This window comes from Pleurodeles waltl, chromosome 12 (assembly GCF_031143425.1).
Source record: "Pleurodeles waltl isolate 20211129_DDA chromosome 12, aPleWal1.hap1.20221129, whole genome shotgun sequence".
Taxonomy (NCBI): domain Eukaryota; kingdom Metazoa; phylum Chordata; class Amphibia; order Caudata; family Salamandridae; genus Pleurodeles; species Pleurodeles waltl.
The window spans coordinates 64,294,619-64,315,497 of NC_090451.1; the positions used below are offsets into that span (position 1 = coordinate 64,294,619).

General features: G+C 49.0%; 1 protein-coding gene across 2 annotated transcripts in view; it reads left to right on the plus strand.

Annotated features, from left to right (window-relative positions):
* STAP2 (signal transducing adaptor family member 2) overlaps positions 1-20,879 on the plus strand; it is a 423,449-nt gene that overhangs the window by 114,760 nt on the left and 287,810 nt on the right. The gene's annotated exons all lie outside the window — the stretch shown is intronic.

The window sequence follows — 20,879 nt, forward strand, 5'->3', positions numbered from 1 at the left end:
GTGTTAGGGAGGACACCAAAGGGCCCAGGACTCCGTCACCGAAGGGTCCAGCAACAGCACGGTCGGAGGGTGACTGAGCAGGGAGTCCAGGCCAGGTCTGGCTCCCTTGACTCACTGGACGAGCACCGCTGAAGAGGGCCCCGCCGTGCAGAAGAGCACCGCTGAAGAGGGCCCCGCCGTGCAGAAGAGCACCGCTGAACAGGGCCCTGCTGTGCAGAAGAGCACCGCTGTACAGGGCCCCGCTGTGCAGAAGAGCACCGCTGAACAGGGCCCCGCCGTCTCAATCACCGCTCCGCTGGGCCCTTCCTGTCAAGCACTGCTCCGCTGGGCCCTTCCTGTCAAGCACCGCTCCGCTGGGCCCTTCCTGTCAAGCACCGCTCCGCTGGGCCCCGCCGTCTCAAGCACCGCTCCGCTGGGCCCTTCCTGTCAAGCACCGCTCCACTGGGGCCCGCCGTCTCAAGCACCACTCCGCTGGGCCCTTCCTGTCAAGCACCGCTCCACTGGGGCCCGCCGTCTCAAGCACCACTCCGCTGGGCCCTTCCTGTCAAGCACTGCTCCGCTGGGCACCGCCGTCTCAAGCACCGCTCCGCTGGGCCCCGCCGTCTCAAGCACCGCTCCGCTGGGCCCTTCCTGTCAAGCACCACTCCGCTGGGCCCTTCCTGTCAAGCACCGCTCCGCTGAGCCCCGCCGTCTCAAGCACCGCTTGTAGTGCTTTTTCTCTTATCTAGTTTTTAAGCACATACATAAAACACCAGAAATGCACTTCTGAGTTCAAAGAAAACTTTTATTGTTGTTAATTCTTCCCCAACCACAATTTTTATGTATGACGAATTAGTAGCTTTCAAGCCCGCGTTAATCAAACAAAATATATCAGTTTGCAATATACACAGCAGGTTATATTTATAAGATATTGAATGCAAAGCAAAACAAATACTTCACCGTGTGGGAAACTATTTACAGCTTCATCTTTCTAAGGTCTGCAAGCTGATGACCCCCTGTCAGCCGCGAGAAAGAGATTCATCTACCCACACGGGATTGCTGGCAGCTGGCGCCAAGCTCCAGCACGAGGTCCGGCAGATTCGAATCTGAATCTCTGCAGCCTGTGTCATTCGTTACAAAGGTGTGCCCCCTCCTCTCAGACCTGGGAAACTGAGCAAGCCTTTTGGAGACTGGCCAGGTCTCCAAGACTACTCCTGTTCCCAAGCTCAAGCGAAGAAAAACAACACCCATGTACTCTCTCTTATCATGTCTAGTCTACTGTGAGAAAAACATCTTGTGCAAAAACACAGCTTGGAAAAATACAGCTTGGATTCTCAACTGCAATGTCTAACTCCACGTTAAAGGCAATGGGCAGCTAACCTAAATATCAAATGCAATGTCTAGTGTCATGTCAAAGCCAATAAGCATCTAAGCTGAATACAAAATGCAATGTCTTATATCATGTCAAAGCCCATAGGCAGCTGAGCTGAATACAAAATGCAATGTATAATATCATGTCAAAGCCAATAGGCAGCTGAGCTGAATATAAAATGCAATGTATAATATCATGTCAAAGCCAATAGGCAGCGGAGCTGAATACAAAATGTAATGTATAATATCATGTCAAAGCCAATAGGCAGTAAAGCTGAATACAAAATGCAATATATAATATCATGTCAAAGCCCATAGGCAGAATATCTAATAGCATGTCAAAGTCAATAGGCAGCTAAATTGAATACATCATGTCAAAGCCAATAGGAATGCAATGTCAAAGCCAATAGGCGGCTAGACTGGATACAGCATGTCAAAGCCAATAGGCAGAATACAGAATGTAATGGCTAATGCAATGTCAAAGCCCATAGGCGGCTCAACTGAATACAGAAAGTAATGGCTAATGCCATGTCAAAGCCAATAGGCAGAATACAGAATGTAATGACTAATGCAATGTCAAAGCCCATAGGCGGCTAAACTGAACAAAACATACCATGTGCTACTGGTGAACATTGAGCAACTAATATGCGCAGTGGTGAAACACAAAGTCATTGGTCAAAACAAAATTTAACAAATGGCAGTACACCGCTCCGCTGGGCCCTTCCTGTCAAGCACCGCTCCGCTGGGCCCTTCCTGTCAAGCACCGTTCCGCTGGGCCCCGCCGTCTCAAGCACCGCTCCGCTGGGCCCCGCCGTCTCAAGCACCGCTCCGCTGGGCCCTTCCTGTCAAGCACCGCTCCGCTGGGCCCCGCCGTCTCAAGCACCGCTCTGCTGGGCCCCGCAGTCTCAAGCACCGCTCCGCTGGGCCCTTCCTGTCAAGCACCGCTCCGCTGGGCCCCGCCGTCTCAAGCACCGCTCCGCTGGGCCCTTCCTGTCAAGCACCGCTCCGCTGGGCCCTTCCTGTCAAGCACCGCTCCGCTGGGCCCCGCCGTCTCAAGCACCGCTCCGCTGGGCCCTTCCTGTCAAGCACTGCTCCGCTGGGCCCTTCCTGTCAAGCACCGCTCCGCTGGGCCATGCCGTCTGAAGCACCGCTCCGCTGGGCCCTTCCTGTCAAGCACTGCTCCGCTGGGCACCGCCGTCTCAAGCACCGCTCCGCTGGGCCCCGCCGTCTCAAGCACCGCTCCGCTGGGCCCTTCCTGTCAAGCACCGCTCTCCGCTGGGCCCCGCCGTCTCAAGCACCGCTCCGCTGGGCCCTTCCTGCATGCACTGTTAACGGTTCACTGTGCCCACCATGCCTCCTCCTTGACCAGTGGAGACTGTAATCCACCTGATGGACTGTGGCTTTGCACTCCCCAGGATGGAACAGTGGGCAACCCAGCTACTGTATAGACTTGAGAGACTGTGGCTTTGCACTCCCCAGGATGGCACAGTGGGCAACCCACCTACTGTATAGACTTGAGAGACTGTGGCTTTGCACTCCCCAGGATGGCACAGTAGGCATGGTGGCCCCTTCGTGGATCTGGCGTCGTGGACTCATGTGGCTGTGGTGCATCCCCCTTCCCTTCCCCCTGAGGTGCCTGTAGTTTTTTCATCAGATGCCCCTGCAGTGTTCTCTCCAGAGGACTCAGGTCTCCTGTGTGGGCTTTGCCCTTGTGTTGTTACACTTTGGCCCACGGACACTTCGATTTTCTTTTGATGTGCAGGACTAATTGCCTCGGTTATCCATTGCACTGTATATAGAATTATTTTGATATTGATTTTTTGGCTAGTTGACCATTACTTTTCAGAGCCTATTTTGTACATACATTTTTATTCACAATTTAATTATGTCTTTGCATTTTTCAGGGGGGTTTGGGTGGTGTCACTGTGACTTGTTGCTCTGCATTGGTGTGTACATAGTTTGGGGGGGTGGGGGTCGCATATGTGTGTGCCGTAAGCTTTCCTCCTCCCCCCTCCCGTGTGTCCTAGGTGCTGTACTCTGTACTCTGTACTCTGTGCCGGCGTTCGTACTCGTGGTAGATGACCAGGTAGACGAGAGCAGGTAGGATGTTTATTTCGGGTTCCATGCTGTCCTCCTTCCTCGTGGGGTGCGTAGAGGTGAGCGTTTTCCTGTTCGTAGTCTGTTTCCGCCGTTCCCGCCCCGGAAAAGGTGGCGGATTGGTGAGTTATGATACTGTGGGCGGTACATTGTCTGCCGCCTGTCTGTTGGCGGTGACCGCCGTGGCGGGCGGAGTGTTAATGTGTCGGGCTGTGTTGGCGGTTCCCGCCAGGGTCAGAATTCCATTTTTTGGACCGCCAGCCTGTTGGCGGGTTGGCCGCCGCTTTATCACCGACCGCCAGGGTTAGAATCACCCCCTATGTTCTTTGTCAAGTGAAGGATAGCTCTGTTGCTTGAAGCCTGCACCAGTTAGGACTGTGCCTGAGTTATATTTACTTAGAGGCTTATCGTCTGTAAGATATGTGTAATCTGGTAAAGAGTTTTGCTGTCCAAAGCTAATGTACATATGTACATATGGTCCGTGTTAACAGAGGGATGGCATTACTGTGTGCGGCCAGACCCACTAAGTTCTGTGTCTTGTAGTGATAGCTCTAAAGCCAAATTCTGTTTGTCTTTGTGACCTGTGAGCTAGTTCTGCGGTGTGAGGACTGAGCTTATCAGGTATGTTGCGGCAACATAAGGTGATGGATAGAATTCTTTTAAAAGCCTTAGCATTTGGCTATCGTTCTAGGTCATATTCCAATTTGCCTTTTTTCCCTAATGTGCCACTCTAGCAGATGTGTGTCACAATAGTTTCTCAATTATTTGAATACTTTATTTAAGTTATAAATCATTGATCTTTGAGATGTAAAATACTTCTTCGTGCACTGCATTGCAAGTGCTCCATTGGAAGCAGAATGACACAACAAACAGTGAATAGCCTAAGGGGAGAGAGAACAACTGCCCGGTGTGTATCGATTTATATTTTAAAGAACTGTTAATGATAGATCTTCCAGACACCTGTATCGTCAAGCTAGAACTAAAAAGTGGGCAAGAACATTAGAAAATAAATATCTGATGGGCAAATTTTCCAAAAGATTCCCCAGGGGCCAGTCTGGATCTGGAATGTTTCTGCAGCAATAGCTATCCAATACTGCTCAGTTGCGCTGTCCACCTTCAGCTACAACCCACTTACCAGATGTAACAACTTTGGAGTATATTAAGCTCGAGCTGGGGGAAACATCCTTTTTTACGACTTTTTTATTACGAAAGTCGTGGTTAACGAAAGCGTAACAACGCTTTTTTTTAACCACGACTTCGTATTTTTGTGCCTTAACTACGTATGTTCTGAACAACGAACATGCGTGGTTAAGGTACAAAGAAGGGAGTTGGCGAAGGTAAGTGGTGGGTTTAGGTTTTTGGGTGGGGTTGGGGGGGTCAGGGGGTTTTAGGTTTTGGGGTGGGGTTGGGGGGGAGGGGCATTTTTGGTTTTGGGGAGGGGGTGGGGGGCTAGGGGTTTTAGGTTTTGGGGTGGGGTTGGGGGGGTGGGGCGTTTTTGGTTTTGGGGAGGGGGTGGGGAGTCAGGGGGTTTTAGGTTTTGGGGTGGGGTTGGGGGGGTGGGGCGTTTTTGGTTTTGGGGAGTGGGTGGGGGGTTTTAGATTTTGGGGTGGGGCGTTTTTGGTTTTGGGGAGTGGGTGGGGGGTCAGGGGGTTTTAGGTTTTGGGGTGGGGTTGGGGGTGGGGTGAGGGATGTAGGGTGAATGGTGCCTATTGCTAATGATTATATCAGGAATGCCTTTACAACGAAATATCGTTGTTAAGGCATTCGTGGTAAAATCATTAGTAGTAAGGACGAGGTCGGTGTTCCGACCTCGTTGTTAAGGCTAGTAGTTGTTTTTAATTTGGTGTTCCGTCATATAATCTCGAGCTGGTGCCGCTGCGGCACAACATACAGGGAACGCAGCAGCCCGCGGGCAGACCGCGGGGAAAGCCGCGGCTCATAAAGCCACTGCTCAGATTCAGGGTCGCGGCACACGCCGCGGCCCATTTCTCCGGCCGCCTGTTCCAGGGCAGGTGCGGCAGGATAGAAGACCCTGAGTCAGGTCTCGATCCTTGCCGCGCTTACCGCGCTCAGCGCGCGCAGCACATTTAATTAACTAACACACATCAGGGATTCCCCGGGGAACCCTCCTTGCCACCACTTACCTTTTACACGGCCAAAAGCCATATGCATGCTAATGACTCATTTTTATGCATGCTTTTCCCCTTCCCAGCATGCTGTTCACTTCCTCTTTTCCCTGCATGCATTTTTCCCTTTTCTTAGGAGCATGTTTTCTATTCTAGTTCTGATCTTTTTTCCCAAACCAAGATGGTGGTTTTACTACTTCCTGTTTTCCACTTCCTATTTAGGGGTATATAAGGGGAATCTCTCTTTCTTCTCATTGCGTTGCAACACTCCTGTGGTGGTAGTCACGCTCCGGCTGGTTTCCTCTTGTGGCGCCAGTTGCTCATGATCTGTCTTCCGTCTCCAGAATTCCTGAATTCCAGAATCTTAAGTCCTAACGTCCTTGTGTCCTCCTTCTGTTTCTGGGAGTTCCTGTTGGAGTTTTTTTTACCCTTTTGGGGTTTTTCCTCTGGGACCCCTTCTGGAGGGCACGGACTGTCGTGGCTTACTGTTGTCAAACAGCACCGTGGCTACCGGAAGGGGTCGCCCGTACATCGGCCAGAGCAGGACTTGCAGGAACCGGGGCCGCTCACCACCTCTCTCCAACCTCGACGGTAAGCCCAGGGTGAATCGTGACAGATTGCAACGCCCAAAACTCCAGTTGCAGTCCGGAACCATGGAGAGTCCAGTGATGAGTACAGAACCAACAAGCCAAACCCTGCTTTTGACTATACAACAACAGGCCCAAGAACTCCAACAGCTACGTACTGAAAACACTGTCTACCGACAAGCCTTTGCCTCTAGAACCACTGATGTTCCTACGGTCTCCGCCACTACGCCTCGTTTCTCCGGGGATCCTAACAAATTAAGAGAGTTCCTGGATGCCTTGACAGTCTATTTCGCATTCCGCCCCTCACAATTTATGCAAGACAAGACCAAGGTGGGGTATTTGATTAGCGCCCTATCTGGCCCAGCTTTAGCATGGGCAACTCCTTTAGTAACAAGCAACGACCCTAGCTTGTCTAATTATTCCAGCTTTGTCACTGCCTTTAAGCAGATGTTTGAGCGCCCTGGACTTGAGTCTTCAGCAGAAGAAGCTCTCTGCGATATTCAACAAGGAAATCAGGACGTATTACAATACATCACTCGTTTCAGACAATTGGCAGCAGAGACTTCCTGGGTGGAATGTACCTTGGTGACCCTGTTTCGCAGGGGTCTCAGAGAGGACATTAAGGACGAATTGGTGCACTCTGCCAGAATAGAGAATCTTAAGGGGTTAATGGATCAGACCTTGACGATAGAATATCGGTTAAATGAGCGAAGAATGGAGAGAAAGAAGAGTCGCTTACCATCACACTCGATGAGGTCCTGCACCCTTCCTCATCGTTCCGAGGAGGTTCGTCCTGAAACTAAGGGTGCTACCGATGAAGAGCCTATCTAAATCGATACGGCTCGAGGGCCATTATCATCTAGTGAACGAGAAAACAGACGAAGGAAAGGACTTTGTCTGTATTGTGGTGCGGCTGGTCATCTAATTCGCACATGTCCCGTCCGTCCAGCCAAGCCTTTGGGAAACGCCAATTCCCGTCCTCAGTGAGAAGGGTGAGGACGGGATATTGCGAAATACCTTCCATTTGTTCCTCAAGGGAGGAAGGAACTGCTCTTTTCCTTTTACCCATTATCCTCCACTTAACTGATGGCCGGGAAGAAAGGGCTCTGGCCTTGTTGGACTGTGGAGCCAGTGGTATCTACCTAGATGAAGCATGGGCCAGGGAAAGACAGATTTTGCAAATACCTAAGGAAGTACCAGAACAAGTCCACACGGTGGATGGATCACTCTTGGCCTCAGGACCAGTACAGTATACCACCCCTACCTTATGTCTCCAATTCGGGAAACATCAAGAAAACCTTTCTTTTGATTTGATTTCTTCACTACATCACGTTATGATCCTGGGAATTCCATGGCTCACTCAGCATAACTCTTACATTAACTGGGAAACAAGAACCATTTATTTATCCTCTCACTTCTGCCAACACCACTGCTACTTAGCAGGAGACTATTGGTCCCCAAAGAGTCTCTTAACGGCACCCCCTAAGGTGGGATTTTCTATTAACATCCTACAGGGAGTACCCAGACATTATCAAGAATATGCCGATGTATTCCAGAAACCAGAAAGACCTGAACTGCCACCCCATAGAGAATACGATTGCGCCATTCCTTTGGAACCAGATGCCGTGGTTCCTTTTGGGCGAATGTACTAACAGAACCTGAGAAGCAGATCCTCAAGGAATACCTAGAGGAGAACATACAGAGTGGATTGATTGCTCCCTCCTCTTCACCTGCAGGGGCTCCTCTCTTCTTTGTGCCAAAGAAGACGAAAGACTTGCATCCCTGTATTGATTTTAGAGGATTAAACAAGATCACTACGAAGGATCGGTACCCGCTACCTCTTATTAAGGACATCTTAGAAGCTGTCAGAGGGGCAAAGAGATTCACCAAGTTGGATCTTAGAGGAGCATACCATCTTTTATGGATAAAGGAAGGGGATGAGTGGAAGACCGCCTTCAGAACACCTTTCGGTCACTATGAATACCGAGTAATGCCATTTGGGCTCACCAATGCCCCATCCATTTTTCAAAGATTCACGGACTCTATTTTTTCCAATCTTCTACAGCAAACAGTGGTTGTTTATCTAGACGACATTTTAATATTTTCTGTCCACCCAGAACAACACACTAAACATGTTCTCCAAGTCCTAGAGAGACTCAGACAACACCATTTATTCTGCAAACCAGAAAAATGCGAGTTTGATCGAACAGAGGTAAAATACTTGGGATATTGCATTAACCAAACTGTGGTTGCCATGGATTCAGATAAGGTTCAAGCTATACTGGATTTGCCGTCCCCCTCTTCCATCAAAGAAACTCAGTGTTTTTTGCGATTGGCTAATTTCTATCGACAATTTATAGCGGACTTTGCCCAGAGAACTAGTTACATTACTCAAACCCTTAAAAAAGACAATCTAAGGAAGGGTTTTTGTTCGACACAAGACGCAGAGTTGGCTTTTCAAGAATTAAAGAAAGCCTTTATTCAAGCTCCCATTTTACGGCACCCAGACACCAACAAACAGTTCATCGTTGTCGCAGACGCCTCCGAAAGAGCCATAGGGGCTGCCTTACTACAGAAACTAGACGATGATGAGTTAGAGCACCCTGTATTCTACCTTTCACACATATTATCCGATTCAGAGCGGAACTATTCAGTGTTAGAACGAGAGATACTCGCCTTGAAGACCGCGTGCACGGAATGGAGACACTTCCTGATGGGCTCGAAAGAACCCTTTGAAGCCCGGACAGATCACTGAAACTTACAATGCTTGAAAAACTTTCAGTGTCAGAATAGCCGGCAGGCTCGATGGGCTTTCTTTTTCAGTCAATATGATTTTTACATAACATACATCCCTGGTTCTCAGAATATCTTGGCCGATGCCTTGTCTCGGCGTTATCCTGAGTGTAGCGATTCTCCTGTACAGAACCTATTTGAAAGTAACAAGATCATTAGTTTAGTATAGACATTTCTAGACCAGGTCAAGTCTGAATATTCCCGTCTGGAAACTACAGAGATGAACAAGTTGCGCCCGCAACTTCATATAGATCAAGGATACTCTTACCATAACAAAGCCCTGTTCTTACCCACTAAGTTAGTCCAGACAGAAGCCCTACGTATGTGCCACGATTCCCCCATCGCAGGTCATCGCGGAATGAAGGCTACCCAAGAGCTTCTGCTTCGCTCCTTCTGGTGGCCCACTCTCAAGGCGGATACTGAAGACTATGGGGGTCATTACGACCCTGGCGGTCATGGACCGCCAGGGCCGGGGACCGCAGATGCACCGCCAACAGGCTGGCGGTGCATCCAGGCCTATTCTGACCGCGGCGGTAAAGCCGCGGTCAGAAAAGGGAAACCGGCGGTTTCCCACCGGTTTTCCCCTGGCCTGAGGAATCCTCCATGGCGGCGCTGCAGGCAGCGCCGCCATGGGGATTCCGACCCCCTTACCGCCAGCCTGGTTCTGGCGATTTTGACCGCCAGAACCTGGTTGGCGTAACGGGTGTCGTGGGGCCCCTGGGGGCCCCTGCAGTGCCCATGCCAATGGCATGGGCACTGCAGGGGCCCCCTAACAGGGCCCCACCAAGATTTTCAGTGTCTGCATAGCAGACACTGAAAATCGCGATGGGTGCAACTGCACCCGTCGCACCCTTTCCACTCCGCCGGCTTCATTCGGAGCCGGCATCCTCGTGGAAGGGGGTTTCCCGCTGGGCTGGCGGGCGGCCTTCTGGCGGTCGCCCGCCAGCCCAGCGGGAAACTCAGAATTACCGTGGCGGTCTTTTGACCGCGCAGCGGTATTCTGACGGCGGTACTTTGGCGGGCGGCCTCCGCCGCCCGCCAAGGTCAGAATGAGGCCCTATGTGTCATCCTGTCCCATATGTGCACAAGCCAAGACACGCCATACTAAACCAGTAGGATTACTTCGCCCATTACCTGTTCCCCCAGGTCCATGGCACACTATCTCCACTGATTTTATGTGCTCTTTACCCTCTTCAGTTGGAAATCGAGTAATAATGGTGACCTTCACTAAGATGGCACATTTCACGGCGTTAAGAAAACTACCAACGGCAAAGGAACTAAGCCAAATCTTTACCCAAGAGATCTTTCGGCTTCATGGACTACCTCAGGTCATTATCTCAGATCGGGGTCCTCAATATATCTCCCGGTTCTGGAAACAATTTTATAAGACCCTGGGAATAGAAGTGGCCTTATCATCAGGGTTCCATCCTCAAACTAATGGGCAGACGAAACGACTAAATCAAGGCCTCGAACAATATTTACGCAGCTTCTGCAATGCTACGCAGAGTAATTGGTCTACCTATTTACCTCTTGCAGAATTCTCCTACAACAACTCAATACACAGTGCCTCGAAAGTCTCCCTTTCTATGGGTCTTACGGTTTCCATCCTAAGGCTTTTCCAACTCCCCTAAAAGATACTTCCAATCTTCCTGCCATCTCCTCCTATGTTCGGCAACTACGGGGTGTCCAACGTGTTATCCATTCTAACCTTGTGGCCACTAAGTCACACATGAAAAGGAAGGCTGATAAGAATCGTTGTGAGGGTCCACAGTATCAGGTCCACAATAAGGTTTGGCTTTCCTCTAGATTTTTGCCTCTCCAACTTACCCAGAACAAATTTAAACCTCGTTATTATGGTCCATTCCTGATTCTCCAGAAGATCAATCCGGTGTCTGTGCGTCTTCGTTTGCCCCAGACTTGGAAAATACATCCTGTGTTCCATGTCTCATAACTCAAACCTTACCTTCCTGATCCTTTTCACAGACAATTCTCCTGTCCTCCCCCTCTGCTGATTGATAATGTACCCGAATACGAGGTCCAGGAAATCTGTGACTCTCGGTTTTTCCATGTGCGCCTTCAATATCTTGTTCATTGGAAAGGCTATCCTATGAGTGAGTGTTCCTGGGAAGATGCCCTTTCAGTTCATGCCCCTCTTTTGGTCCGTCGTTTTTTCCGACTTTTTCCTCACAAGCCTGGGGCCTCGGGGGGGGGACCTACTGTTGCGCCGCGGCAGCGTCCTAGGGCCACTGCGGCGCAACATACAGGGAACGCGGCAGCCCGCGGGCAGATCGCGGGGCAAGCCGCGGCTCAGAAAGCCGCGGCTCGGAAAGCCGTGGCTCAGATTCAGGGTCGCGGCACACGCCGCAGCCCATTTCTCCGGCTGCCTGTTCCAGGGCAGGCGTGGCAGGATAGAAGACCCCGAGTCGGGTCTCGATCCTTGCCGCGCTTAGCGCGCTCAGCGCGCGCAGCACATTTAATTAACTAACACACATCAGGGATTCCCCGGGAAACCCTCCTTGCCACCACTTACCTTTTACACGCCCAAAAGCCGTATGCATGCACATGACTCATTTTTATGCATGCTTTTCCCCTTCCCAGCATGCTGTTCACTTCCTCTTTTCCCTGCATGCATTTGAGCATGTTTTCTATTCTAGTTCTGATCTTTTTCCCAAACCAAGATGGTGGTTTTACTACTTCCTGTTTTCCACTTCCTGTTTAGGGGTATATAAGGGGAATCTCTCTTTCTTCTCATTGCGTTGCAACACTCCTGTGGTGGTAGTCACGCTCCGGCTGGTTTCCTCTTGTGGCGCCAGTTGTTCTTGATCTGTCTTCCGTCTCCAGAATTCCTGAATTCCAGAATCTTAAGTCCTAACGTCCTTGTGTCCTCCTTCTGTTTCAGGGAGTTCCTGTTGGAGGTTTTTTACCCTTTTGGGGTTTTTCCTCTGGGACTCCTTCTGGAGGGCACGGACTGTAGTGGCTTACTATTGTCAAATAGCACTGTGGCTACCGGAAGGGGTCGCCCCTACCTCGGCCAGAGCAGGACTTGCAGGAACCGGGGCCGCTCACCACCTCTCTCCAACCTCGACGGTAAGCCCAGGGTGAATCGTGACAGGTGCACTGACGTCAGTTCCTGTTTTTACGCCCCTCATAGACGCAGATCCCCATTTTCTCCTTCAAGCCTGCCTGATGAGAGGGAACAATCTTAAACATATCTTCCGAAAAGATATCACTAAAAGTGCAAGAAGGAGAAATCAGTTCTCTTCTTACTTGAAGAAGCAGCCACTTTCTGAGAGCTCCTCATTCTTAGATAGAATCCCTATATTGAAAAAATTAGATGGAAGTTTCCAGTTCCGATGGCTGGCTGGACACAGGGCATGGACTTCTGTCTGGTAGTGCTGGACTTCTTCAGGATGGGTCCAGAGTCTTCAGCACCATTCCCAAAAGACAAACCTGCTCCGGTTCGCTTGGCTGCGACCTTCAAGTCTCTTGACTTCCCTCCTCCAAAGGCTCAAGTCCCCAAGAAGAAATTGACACAAACCAGTGAAGAATAACTCTCACAGCTTCACTTCTTAATCGTTAATATCACAAGGTGAATTTGTTGAATCTGACATTTATTGCGCTAACTGGATGTAGAAATTCAATTTTTCAAGAAAGTATGATAAGAAAGTTGTGTACTGATTCATTTGGATATTACAATTAATGATGTATTAATGATTATCTAAAGTAAAGTTATGGGAGCCTTCTTTATTGTTGTGTGTGTTACCTTGTTACTATTTCTTTCAGTGTGAAATGCATTCTCACATACCAAATGGATAAAAAGCCATATTTTGTGCTAAAACATAGGGCTAAATCCAGGTTTTGCATTTTGCAAAATTTGGATAATTTTCCTTCACTTTTGTACAATTACATAAATTATGTGAACTTCACACACCCCTCATTAATATTAGGTTTAAGTTTTGGCTCCGCACTTGGGCCTACCTTTAGTCTTGGGGTCAGAGCATAGTGGTAGAGTTGATTTTAGGGTTAGCATTGGGCTTTGTGTGGTGGCTAGTTTTAGACTTTCGGATATTCCTATTCTCGGGGCCAGGTTTAATATGTTTATGATTAATATTTGCAATAATTAGACAGGTTCATATATATTGTTAAAATTGGCCTATGGTCCCAAAGGGGTTAGATTCTGGGCTCATAGTCTACATTCATCTTGGGGTCAGAGCAGAGTGTTAGGGTTAGTTTTAGAGTTATCCAGTATTAGATCTTCCATAGATTCACATGCTTGAATCATTCCCCATTGTCAAAGTGGGAGTCCCACTGTATCATAGCAAAGCAGCATGTGCAACTATCATAGGCTATAATGGCACTAGGCCATTAGTTAACAGCCTATCTATGCCTTTTTTATTTTTATTTAAAAGACCAAACTTGAACTATGACCAACCAGATGCTAGCACCCTCTAGAACACTCCCAAGAGAGGCTGATTCCCTCAGATTTTCTACGGCACTTCGTGTGAAGGAAGGCTCCCTGAATTTCCTGTGAATTCATTTTTTCTGCATTTACAATGTTGGACTCTTCTGAGAAGGGTCTGTTCCTCTAGGAAGAAAAGACCGTATGTGTGGATAACCCACACAGAGACTGTCTCTTCTGCCTTTCTCTTCCAGGGGATCCTCATCAATAGTCATAAACATTGAATATTCCCGCCCTTGTGCGGGGACCCCGGAGCATATATCAAATATACACATATCATACATGTGTAATAAATAATCATGCAGGCTATCATGTTAAAAACAGGCTAAAAATGCTTTATTTCTATTAAGTTTTTTTTTTTTTTTTCATTTTTTATATTAAATACTACAATAGAGCATAAATATGTACCCAAGCTCCTAAAACTAGGCTTAGTGAAGTGAGCAGTAGCAAACTCTAGAGAAAAAATAGAAAAAACTGCATTGAAAAACACTGAAGCATTCTTAGCCAATAGGCTGCATGCAGGTTAACACAGGAGAACCATAAAAACTTTGGCACCGTGCCTTTAAGACCCTGAGCACCTCCAGTATCCCACCATGCCTCAGGGGTGAAGGAAAGGTGACAGTTGGTTCACAGTTAGGTCAGTTCTTTTTTCCGGCTTCTTCTGAGAGGATCCTGGAGCATTGAGCTCTCAATTTTTCTGAGTTTTTCTCAGAGAAATTCTTTAAAAAAGCATTTTTTCACTTTTCACTCGACAAATAATATCTTTGTCTGAGCTAGGAAGGTTTTTTCTGACAGAAAAATGCCTTCTCTTTTCGTCAAATGCCCTGCTTGTGGGAAGAAGAAGGCCCAGTCAGATCCCCACTCTCTGTGCATAGTGTGCCTGCCTCAGAGTCACTGCCCTGACACTTGTAAGTACTGCAAGAACATGTCTAGGAGGACTCTGAAAGACAGACAGAAGATCCGGCATCATGGGCTTCAGGAGAGGAAAAGAACATCGTCTTCCTCACTTCCCAGACAGCCAGAAGGCCATTCTCAGGAGAGAATGGCCCGGTCGACGTCGACAGGTAGGAAAGTGCCTGTTTGTTCACCGTCGACGTCGTCGCTACCACCGTCTCAACGGCATAGATCGCCGTCGACGGCGACACACCCGACGTCGAAGGGAACGGCGTCGAGGGAACATCAGAGCAGGGGCAGGTCTCCGTTGACGGCAACCCGCCGATCGACGTCGAGCCATCGCCGGCGTGCCCGGTCGCCACCAAAGGCTGTGGGCCCCCCGACGTCAGGACACACGACGTTGAGATCACCACGACGACACGAGAAACATCCGCCGTCGACCTCCCATCGCTCCACGTCGAGGCACACGACGGCGAGCAGGTCGAGGTCCAAGGAGCGTCGTTAGACGTCAAGACACTCAACGTTGAGGCACTCAACGTCGAGGCAGGACCAACCGGCTGGGCGCCCTTCGACGTCGAAACAGCCATCGACGTCGACACAGGTTTTACCTGTCCCACAGGGAGCAGAACATCGCCCCACGCCAGACAAGGCGCCATCTCCAGTGGTCTCCATACCGAGCGACTCTTCTCGGTCAAGAGCGGCATCATCTGGGCATGTCTCGCCCATCAATCTGTCTCCGAGATGGCTGGAGAGCCTCAACAGACCAGCGGCCTCCCCAGATTCGCAGTATTCGCGAATGTATTCACCTACTGCCTCCCTGCCAAGAACGCCATCACCGACAGCCAGGGCAGAACGGGCTCGTTCAGCTCCTCGCCAACCGACCGCGAGGCCTAGACGCTCTGCTGCAGCGTCTCGCAGCAGATCTCGCTCTCAACGGAGATTCAGGTCGCGGTCAAGGAGAAGATCACCCTCTTGGTCTTCATCAGGTTCTTCTGTCGGGCGTTACTCACCCACCCTTACAGATTCACCACCTGCTAGAGTCTCACCGGTGGATGATATTACCACATTCAACGAGGTGTTGCTAAGAGGAGCGCAGAAACTCAACATAGAGGTTCCAGAACCATCTACCTCCTCATCGATCATCTTTGAGACTCTACAACAGAGATCAGCGTCGAAAAAGTTGCTGCCTCTAGTGCCTGGCTTGCTGCAGCCAACCATGGACACTTTTCTGGCCCCAGCCTCGCTTAAGTCTGCCCCGGCTAGGATTCTTAAGAAATACAAGGCTCCAGAACAAGACCCTTTATTCCTTAGAAAGGATCCGCCACCGGACTCGGTGATCATAGCTGCCGCCCGTAAGACCCACTCGGTGGCATCTTCATCCACGGTACCCCCGGATAAAGAGAGCAGACATCTAGACTCTCTAGGGAGGAAGATATGCGGGACGGCGGCTTCAGCAATGAAGGTCTCCAGTGCGTCTGCGCTCCTGGGCAGGTACGATCGTTCTCTGTGGGATTCCCTCAGTAGATTTGCAGGAAAATTGCCCAGAGAAGACAGGCAAGATTTCCAGGAGATACTACAAGAAGGATGCCTGGTATCCAACCAGATTATCAGCGCGGCAGCGGATGGGGCGGATTTGGCTGCTCATGGGTACGCACATGGTATCTGTGCGAGGAGATCTTCCTGGCTGAGGCTCACTGGCTTGAAACAGGAAGCACAACAACGCATCCTGAATCTCCCATTTGCCGGGAACTCTCTATTCGGTGCCCATGCAGACGAAGAGATGGCCCGCATGAAGACAGAGGTGGATACCTTGAAGGCGGTGGGCCTCGAAAGAAAGAAGGATTTCAGGAGGAGGTACAGGCCGTATGATAGGCGCCCTTTCCAGCAGAGGGTTCAAACCCCTCATTGGGCGCAAAGGTCACAGCAGCGACAGGGACGCCCTCTTTTTCAACGAAGAAACACAAGGGAGCGAGGGTCAAGCAGACCTCAACAATCCACTCCGAAAGCACCCACCAAGCAATGAAATCTCGCTTCCCTCGACACTGTACACCACTCCGGTGGGGGGAAGTATTACGGCTTATCTTCACGAGTGGCACTCTATCACAAGAGACAAATGGGTGCTCAATATTGTCGAACATGGCTATTCTCTTCTTTTCAAACATCCTCCACCACGCTTGCCACCAACCAAAGACAATCCATCTCATCTCAGCTTGCTACGCAAGGAGGCTCTCGCCCTCCTAAGAAAGAATGCCATAGAAAAGGTTCCACCTGCACGAAGAGGACAGGGGGTCTACTCCCGTTACTTTCTAGTGGCAAAGAAGGGTCAAGAGGGCGTTTTCAGGCCAATCCTGGATCTACGGCTGCTGAACAAATACATAAGGAAGCAGAAGTTCAGAATGCTAGCGCTTCACCAGATTTTCCCTCAACTGCATCAGGGAGACTGTATGTGCTCCATCGACCTGCAGGATGCGTATTTTCACATCCCAATAGCTCCAAAACATCGAAAATTCCTGCGCTTCAGAGTAGCGTTACAACATTACCAGTTCAGGGTTCTACCCTTTGGCCTGAAATCTGCCCCAAGAGTTTTCTCGAAATGTATGGCAGTGGTGGCGGCACATCTCCGAAGACAAAGGATATACATATATCCATACCTAGACGACTGGCTACTAAAGGCTTCTTCTCCGGAGCAGGCGAGAAGCCATCGGGACATTGTACTAGGAGTTTGCGAAGCTCTAGGTCTTCAGGTCAATTACCAGAAGTCAACCTTGACTCCAACGCAGAATCTTCACTACGTAGGAGCTATCATAAACACAGAACTACAAAAAGTGTATCCTTCGGAGGAACGACTATCCTCAATAAACAAGAAGTGCCAGGACCTGTTGACAGCCAGCGCACCTACGGCACGTCAGGTGACATCACTACTGGGCTCCATGGCATCGTGCATTTTTATTGTCCCAAATGCCAGACTCCACATGAGACCCCTCCAAGAGGCATTGGAGACCAACTGGAGCCAAAGAACAGGTCGCTGGGAGGACACGGTGCGGCTACCGGAGGTAGCACTTCAGTCATTGAGATGGTGGATGCACAGACCTCACCTGTCAGTGGGTGCTCTGTTTCACCAGGTGCTTCCATCCGACACCCTAGTAACGGATGCATCTCTTCAGGGATGGGGGGCTCATCTGGGTCCTTTTCAAGCGCAGGGTCTGTGGTCAGACAAGGAAAAGCAGTACCACATCAATCTGCTAGAACTCAGAGCGGTCCATCTCGCTCTCAAGTCTTTCATACCGCTAATTCAGGGGAAAACTCTCTTGATACAGACGGACAATACAACCACGATGTATTACTTGAACAAACAGGGGGGAACGAGGTCCCTACCCCTATGGCGAGAGTCCCAAGTGATATGGCATTGGCTCCTGGCCAGAGGAATGTCAATTACAGCAGTTCACCTGCCAGGTCAGCAGAACGTGGAAGCAGATTTTCTAAGCAGACACCTGGAGGACGTTCACGATTGGGTCCTGCACGGCGAAGTCGCAGAATACATCTTCGCGCAATGGGGTCGGCCTCAACTGGACCTCTTCGCAGACGCAGTAAACAAGAAATGCCCAGACTTCGCATCCAAGTTCTACCGTCCGGGATCTCGAGGGAATGCCCTGTTGATCGACTGGTCAGGGACATTTCTTTACGCTTTTCCGCCGATTCCCCTCATTCCGGCAGTGATCAGCAAACTTTACAGATCCAGGACCAGAATGATTCTTGTAGCGCCGCAATGGCCCCGACAGTTCTGGTACACGGATCTCCTCAACCTGTCGGAAGAACCTCACAGGAGGCTGCCGTGCAGACCGGATCTTCTGAGCAGAATGGAGGGCAGGATTCTACATCCCAACCTACCCTCTCTGAGCTTAACAGCATGGCTCCTGAATTCCTGCAGTATGGGCACCTAGGACTCTCGCAGGAGTGCATGAGCATCTTGAAAGAGTCCAAACGACCTTCCACGCGGCGTTCCTACGCTTTTAAGTGGAAGAGATTCTACATCTGGTGCTGTCAGCAAGGTCATAATCCCATACGGGCACAGGAGGATGTCATACTGTCCTATTTGCTTCATCTAGCGAAGTCCGGTCTGCAGGTATCATCTATTAAGGTACATTTGTCTGCTATTACTGCCTATCGCAAATCGCCTTCTCAGGAATCCTTCTTTACAAAACCTGTAGTCAAGGATTTCTTAGAAGGTTTGAAGAAAGTTTTTCCGCCAATTCGGAGGCCTTCTCCTCCATGGGAACTGAACATAGTCCTGGCAAAACTTATGGGCCCTCCTTTCGAGCCTATCCATAAGGCCTCTTTACAACACCTTACGTGGAAGACGGCTTTTCTAGTGGCCATTACTTCAGCGAGGAGGGTCAGTGAAATCCAGGCCTTGTCTGCAAAAGAACCGTACACGGTTTTTCATGACAATAGAGTGGTTCTACGAACTCACCCATCTTTCCTTCCGAAGGTGGTGTCAGAATTCCATATTAATCAGACCATAACTTTACCGACGTTCTTTCCCAATCCGGAGACTCCGGCAGAGAAAGCATTGCACTCATTAGACTTGAAAAGAGTGCTGAAATTTTATCTGGACAAGACAAAATCGATTAGACACTCTAACCGCTTGTTTGTAAACTATGGTCATTTAAGGACAGGAGAGGCAGCTTCTAAGAGAACAATATCAAGATGGATAGTTTCTTGCATTGTTAATACTTACCAGCTAGCTAATAGACAATTGCTAGCGCGGCCTAGAGCGCATTCCACAAGGGGTAAAGCGGCTACTGCTGCTCTCCTTAACAATGTTCCGATATCTGAGATTTGTAAAGCTGCTACATGGAAGTCTGTCCATACGTTTACAAGACATTATTGTTTAGACTCAGATGCAAGAGCGGATGCCCAAGTGGGGCAGGCCTCTCTAAGAAATCTATTTGCGTAAGACATATCTATTCCTGCACTTCTATCGGACAGTCCGCTGGGTTTAGGGATGGGCTTGCTAATCTATTCAATGTTTATGACTATTGATGAGGATCCCCTGGAAGAGAAGGATAAGTTACTTACCTGTAAATCCTAGTTCTCTTCCAGGGGTATCCTCATCAAAGTCATAAACAACCCACCCTCCTCCCCGGACGCACGTCTCCTAGAAGTGCAGGACAGACTGTGTTTTGAATCAGTTATACAAATTGTCACCGTAAAAAGAACTGACCTAACTGTGAACCAACTGTCACCTTTCCTTCACCCCTGAGGCATGGTGGGATACTGGAGGTGCTCAGGGTCTTAAAGGCACGGTGCCAAAGTTTTTATGGTTCTCCTGTGTTAACCTGCATGCAGCCTATTGGCTAAGAATGCTTCAGTGTTTTTCAATGCAGTTTTTTCTATTTTTTCTCTAGAGTTTGCTACTGCTCACTTCACTAAGCCTAGTTTTAGGAGCTTGGGTACATATTTATGCTCTATTGTAGTATTTAATATTAAAAAAAAATAATAAAAAAAAACTTCATAGAAATAAAGCATTTTTAGCCTGTTTTTAACATGATAGCCTGCATGATTATTTATTACACATGTATGATATGTGTATATTTGATATATGCTCCGGGGTCCCCGCACAAGGGCGGGAATATTCAATGTTTATGACTTTGATGAGGATACCCCTGGAAGAGAACTAGGATTTACAGGTAAGTAACTTATCCTTACCCACAACATCAGTTAAAGGAGTGCAACATTTACCATACCTTTTCATCAAAAACTTTGAGAGACTGAGAGGGAAGATTTCTTCTGTGGCCATAGAAGACTAGATCCCAGACATCAGTTCTTCTGATGAGGACAGTTATTAATCTGTTAGGCCCCATAAAAGGTCAAGATCCTCTGACCAGGGGTTTCAGAGAAGAGTAGTAAGGCCTTGAAGTTACTACACAAAGACTCTCAAAAAAGTGGAACATTATCTCCACAGGGTCAGCCTCCTCCCAACCTTCCAATCCATCTCTAAAGAAAAGGGAGCCACACCATTTTCTCTTAGCAGACCCGCTGACATCAAGGTCTAAAACTCCACACGAAACGACTCTGACGACAGCGGCATAGTCGACGTTGGTATCGACAACGATATCGACCGACACAATAGTCTCATCGATTAAGGCATTATTGTCAAGAACATCAGCTGTGGCAGCTATCACTGCTCTCATTTCATCCACCAAGGTATTTATTTCCACCAAGTCACCGTTGATGGTGGATTTGACCTCTCCAACACAGTCGAAGAAGATACAGTCGAGGAAGATGGCATCAGCAAGAATACCATCTAAGGCAGCATCGACAGTGACAACACAGTTGACGTCAGCACCATAGACGGGAGATTTTATACCTTCAACATCGCAATTCACATTTACGTTGTCAACGGATGCAACAACTACTATAAAGATCACAAAAAGTGCTTTACGACCTGAAGTGACTTCTCCAAGCAAAGTCTCAGCTTTTCAACCAAGCCATTAATGGATTGGGAAAAATCAGAGGATGAGGGGCCTTTTGGAGATGCACATAGCCTTCAGAACTTCACTTGAAGTATCA